Source organism: Haliotis rubra, unplaced genomic scaffold (assembly GCF_003918875.1).
Source record: "Haliotis rubra isolate DU_JTF1 unplaced genomic scaffold, ASM391887v1 Scf1461, whole genome shotgun sequence".
NCBI classification, from domain to species: Eukaryota; Metazoa; Mollusca; class Gastropoda; order Lepetellida; family Haliotidae; genus Haliotis; species Haliotis rubra.
The window spans coordinates 46,146-52,500 of NW_025765405.1; the positions used below are offsets into that span (position 1 = coordinate 46,146).

Below are 6,355 nucleotides of genomic sequence, written 5' to 3' on the forward strand. Positions count from 1 at the left end.
CATATTGCCGTTCAGTAAACTGAGATAGTAGGGGTTGTTACGACAGTATTGGAATGCACTACACAAAATGTACTTACCTCAACTTCAAACAACGCAGAAATACACTGCGTATATTTACCCTGTGCACAGAATCAAATAATCAAACGTTAACTCTAAGTTGCGGGTTGTGATGTGCACGTGCACGAACATGTGTTTGTGCGTGTGTGTGTATGTGTTTGCGTGCGCATGCGTGTGTGTGTACAGAACATTGAGATTAATTGTTCGCGTGCGTGTGTGTGTCTATGTGTGTGTATTTGCGTCATGTGCGTGTGTACGTAAAGAATGTTGGTGGTAATTGCGCATGTGCGTTTGTGAATGCGCGTATGTCAGCGTAGAAAGATGGCAGTGTGCGTCTAGGAAAAAGGTTTCACACACGTGTTTGGTTTTAAAATGTGGAAAACATAATTAAAGATAACAAAATAAATTAAAATAAAAAAGACCCGCAACACCAACACCCCAATGTCCCTGGTGGGGAGAAATCTAAATATGGCCCCTCCCCTAGTCCGACAACTCTTTACTAAAATCATAAACTGAAGGTTAAAACCTCAAAACGGCATCATGTTAAAAAAATCAACCTCAGTTTCTCCAGTCATGATGTTATCTACAAGCCCCCAGCAACAATCCACCACGAACACTGCTGATATTTTGTTTATCACAAAACCAGTTAGACACTTGTAGTGTTTAACAGTAAATAGGATGCGGTGACGTCTCATAACTGTACCACAGTGACCTTTGTTATCCAAGTTCGAGGAAACTCACGCCAGCTTAATTTGAAGGACTGCTTTGCATGGCTAAGTGGGACGATTCACAGCTATTCAATACGAGAGACGCAGCTCAGCATATAAAGGGTTAAAGCGTGAAGCTCAACCCGGAAGAGAATTCTATCTCGGTAATGAATCAGATTAAATTCGTTGAGCAAAGCCAGAACACAGTTGGGCGTACATCAATATCGTCGTGTTGGAGTTTCTATACGGATCATTTGTTACGGATTATATTATATTGGGTAAGTTGCTTTTATTCCTATTGTCAGATATACCTTGAAAACAAACATAGCCTCAAACTTTCGTTTGTCCGCGATTCCACATTTGTCATTGAAATCACACATTCTTAACACCCTAAAGCTTCTGTTGCGTAGAATTTAACTATATGGGGAATGTGATAGATGCTAAGTTGAAGTTTCTGTTGAAAGTACAGTAAGCTATGTCTATAACGAACACGGTTATCACGAACTGGCCATTGACGTTATATATATGTCGAAATGCGTGTAACGAACAAGGGGTATGACCTAAAGAGGAGCTTTTTATGGATGTCAACTTGTTTATTATGAGGAACGCGACGCTTCGGAGCATATCCTTACTCCTTCATCTGGTGAATGAATATAACGAATGGGGTAAAACGAACTCTGTAAGCTAGTGTACTGTATTGCCATTGACACTCGCTGGTGAGACATTTCACTCACACGTGATACAGACTAGATACTTGATAGAAAGGACACTCTAGACAATGGTAGTCATTCTAACACGACCGTAAAACCACGTTTGATAAAGATACATGGTCGGAGTTTGTATGGCCAATAATGTGTTCATTCTATATGCCTGTTTAACCGCCGCTTTTTATTTCATCAAACACGCTTAGGGATGGGTACAGATAGTGTAATGTAAATATGTATTATTTTGTACTGCTTAACGAAAACTGGTATGTACACTTCTAAACAGGTAGAACATGTAAAATTCTATTTGTGTTACAGTACATTTTGAGGCTATTTGTAACAGACACACATTACCTGTACAGAATATGTCACTGTTTAAACATCCGGGTTAGAATGTGTTTGTATTGAGTGTTCAGGCGAGTTGGTCGATGCACGTTACAGTATCCTAACTGCTTACACTGATGCTCATGACGGCAATCACTGGATTGTTTGGTTGACGCGAACATGTACAGACCGGCGTTTATTTGGTTGTTGTTTAACGCTGCTTTCAACAATCCCAACAATCAAGTCTCGACTAGACCATCCGATGATTGACATCATGATATACTCAGTTGTCATACGATGACATGTATTTATTCAACAAACAAGTTAACGACCACCCCAATATTTAATTATTATATGGATGATAAGATGAACTATTAGATACTAAAATATTGATAATTGGTGTGGGCCTTGACTATTTTTGTTGAGTATATAAACCTGTCCGCGCGATCCCGTTAGTCGCCTCCTACAGCCACCATGGATTGCTATAGCTCAAATCTTAATGGCACCCGCAATATAGTTTGAATATTGTTGATCTCGGCTTTACACAAATAAACAACAGGATCTGCGACCTGTACCTCCAGTAGTGTATTAGGGGTCTTCCATAAGACACTTACCCAACTCCTAAAGTTTCAGTAGAGGAAATCACTGGGGTGTGATAATCCCCTTTAATCCCTTATTTTGTTCCCTGTGAAATAGCATCCGGACCAAACACTACTACTACTTTTGACTCAATGTTTGTCTATTTTTATTAATTATATATACATGTTATCCAGTTATGCAAATTATCCAGTTATACAACTCAATACAACATCAACATCATATCACATATTACATCAATATTTCACAGCACACCTTTCACACTTAATAACCAGTTAAATGACATACTGAGTCAACTGAGGACATTACAGTTCTGGCACCAGTTGTTAGTTCTCTCTTGTACCTTTCCAAGGCATGGTTCAGTTCAACATATCTTCTCTTCCTAGATCTCTTCTGATCGGCCCTGATTGGAGTGCTGGGTGTACTTGTGTCACAACCAAGGCAGGGGTAACAAATTCACCCTGCACAATCACTGACCCGTAACTGTTAATCTGTTTCAATCCCCCCAGCATGTTGGGTAAGTGGGAATGAGCCGTATATTGCAGCAGTACAGTCTGGCTTGTCAAATATTTTCTGAATAAGCAAGCTGTGGACTCTTTCAAAAGTCGGGTATAAAGGATAGTGTGTTCTGTAGGTGGGGTACACAGACACGCTTGGGGTACTGTAAAGCGTGGGCGATAGCAACTCAGGTACTGGGGTCAATAGTGATTAACATTTTATACGTCATGTACACTATAGTCCGTTTGGCTCAAAAGCGGACCGATGAATTGCAATCTAACTCGAAAACTAATAAACATAAAATACTCAATTAAACGCTGATCATAATCAAAACATCATACCCACTCTGTGTGTTTTTTGCAGAATTTTTGTCCTAAAAATAAAAAAGTTGTTTAACAATCTATCATTAAAATATTGAAACAGTTCACTATTTGTTATGAGGGAGGAGTGCAGAGAAAGGGACAGCCAGGTGTTCGCGAACGGATCGAGACGGCACAGCACAGGTTAATGGATAAATAACTTTGTCTGTGAAAGATCTCATCGGTAACTGGAGCATGGCAGTATGTAACTAGATAGAAATCCGGTCTGTTCCTGTAGTTTTCGGGATTTTTTATTTAAATCCCGAATCTCAGTATACCGCAATGATAAGAGGATTACAGTTTTCCGAGAAAGCTGCAAGTGCATTCTCATCTTTTCGAGGAATTTCTTATTAGATGTCACATTTGATTTACGTGTTCTGAAAAGTCTTAAGTTTGTGGTCATATTTTTATCTATACCCTAAACTGCGTGACACTTATGGGACGTTTACTGTGGTTGTGATAGTGAGCGAGAGAGACGGGACACACCCTCTGGTTCATCACGGAATACGACCTAGTTCACGTCTGAAGAGCCCAATGCGCAAATAACCCTGGGTCCGGGTTAGAATGAACCTTCAGTAACCCGTGCTTGTCGTAAAAGGCGACTAACGGGATCGGGTGGTCATGCTCGCTGGCTTGGTTTAAACATGTCATCGGTTCCCAGTTTCGCAGATCGATGCTCATGCTTTTGATCACTGGATTGTCTGGTCCAGACTCGATTATTATTGCGTGCAGCGTTAAACAACAAACGCAAACATATAGCTGGAATATTGCTGCGTGCAGCGTTAAACAACAAACACAAACACATAGCTGGAATACTGCTGAGCGCAAAGTTTACTAAAAAGACGACAATAAACATTGCTGAGAGCGGCGTTAAACAAAAAAAGAACAATGGCGTAAGCGGAAAGCCACATTTGCCCGGAAGCGTTTGTAATGTAAATGAGAACACTGAGATGACGCGGACATTAAGGTTTACCTTCATCTGTTAACCTTCCTCAATGCAGTCGCAATGTTTAAAGAACGCTCCTCTTTGTTAACGCAGGCCTGTGCGAATATAAAAACCTTGAATCACCATGACACACGAGGACGCCTAAAGTTGATTCTCTCCCTCCCTTCCCTCCCTCCTCTCTCCTCTCTCCCTCCCCCTCTCCCTCTCTCTCTCTCTCTCCCTCTCTCTCGCCATAGACTGACTGACTGACTGTCTTTAGTTTAACGCCGCTTTTAGCAATATTCCAGCGTCAAAAACATCACAGAATCGGCGGGGCCGCTTTTAGCAATATTCCAGCAATATAAGGGCGGGGGACACCAGAAATAGGCTTAACACATTGTGTCCATGTGGGGAATCGAACCTGGGTCTTCGGCGTGACGAGCCAACGCTTTAACCACTAGGCTACCCCACCTCCCCTCGCGCCATAGAATCACTATGAGGACACCTAGAGTAGACTCTCACTACACACACGCACGCACACACATACCTTCTCTTTTTCTGCCACTGTCGCTACCGCTCCTCTTGCATTTAAGTGGAAGCCACCGTGTGGGTTAGACGGCTGATTTTGTGTGCCGGCGATTAGGTGCCTTTCTCTGAGGGTGTGGGTTCGAATCCCGGATGTGACTCAACCCAACAAAAGCATTAGAATCTGTACTTTACTGAGAGCTGTGACGTCAATACGAGTTGTGACGTCAGTGCGAGTTGTGGCGTCAATACGAGCTGTGACGTCAATACGAGCTGTGACGTCAATACGAGTTGTGAAGTCAGTGCTTGTTGTGGTGTCCATTCAAGCTGTGACGTCAATACAAGTTGTGACGTCAGTGCGAGCTGTGACGTCAGTGCAAGTTGTGGTGTCATGCAAGTTGTGACGCCAGTGCAAGTTGTGACGTCAATACGAGCTCTGACATCAGTGCGCGTTGCGGCGTCAATACGAGATGTGACGTCAATACGAGTTGTAAGGTCAGTTCGAGTTGTGGCGCCAATACGAACTGTGACGTCAATACGAGTTGTGACGTCAGTTCGAGTTGTGGTGTCATGTAAGTTGTGACGTCAGTGCGAGTTGTGGCGTGGCGCTGGAAAGAATCCAATGACGTTATATTTGTACTGATTCCACCTAATATATAGCTTCTATCCTACAGAACATCGTTTGTTCGCTGATGCCCACGTTCACACTATTAATAAGATTACCATGACGTCCCCACAAAACAAGGAAACTTGACATCGACGACATGATAACAAGACGTGACTTATTACAACCTGTCGCGCAGTTAGATTGAACCTACTTGCTATTTCGGATTGAAATATGCTAATGGCTTTTGAAACGCATTAGATCGTGTTACTTTCCTGGTCACAACAGTTTTGAAATAATGTGATTGAACACGAAAAGATTTATATAGAGAACACACTCCCAGCATACTGACTATGGGTTCGAATATCGGATACATCTCGACATTGATGTGTGCGTTATGCAACGTTATGACAATTTCACATTGAAAACATTTTGTTTTTGGTAAAAGAACGGTGATCTGTGAACAGATCACTGATAATCAGTGCTGAGATTAAATGTTCGCGATGGGTGAGCATATTCTGTTCATGGCCCCCGCCACTAACATAACATATCGCATATTCAACGCTGAAATATTAATCAATGCATGTTAATCACAGGAACTGCATTCAGGAACCCGGAAGTAAATCAAGCGTTTCATGACGAGGTATGTTTTTCAGGGAAAAAAATCTCAAATGTAGATTTTGATAAAACCTTATAAAAGTTTATGAAACGATTCGAATCATGCAGTCGTGTCATGGGCCAACGGGTGCTCCGGGTTGTTGGCAGTTGTTGGCAGTTGTTGGCATTCATATATATATATATGACATGCTGACCTATATATGTCTTACAAGGTCACGGCATTCGTACACATCATCCTATCTCGGACGTTTGTTTGCAATGTGATTGGATAAATTGCTTAAGGGAACAAAAAGTAGAGGAGCGATGAATACTATCAAAGCTATCTATGTACATGATACATCAGATATCAGATGAATGTTAGATTGTAAATTAAATTAAATTGTGGAGACATCGAATTCTTCATTTCACAATATACATGTTCAACATTTTCATTGAAA

General features: G+C 41.5%; 1 protein-coding gene across 3 annotated transcripts in view; it reads left to right on the forward strand.

Annotated features, from left to right (window-relative positions):
- Positions 1 to 907: 907 nt before the first annotated feature.
- Positions 908 to 6,355, forward strand: part of LOC124269663 (hemicentin-2-like) — a 42,632-nt gene continuing 37,184 nt past the window's right edge. For all 3 annotated transcript variants that reach the window (XM_046704700.1, XM_046704701.1, XM_046704702.1), the window contains exon 1: positions 908 to 1,042. The gene's annotated coding sequence lies outside the window, so the exon portion shown is untranslated. The remainder of the gene's footprint in view (positions 1,043 to 6,355) is intronic.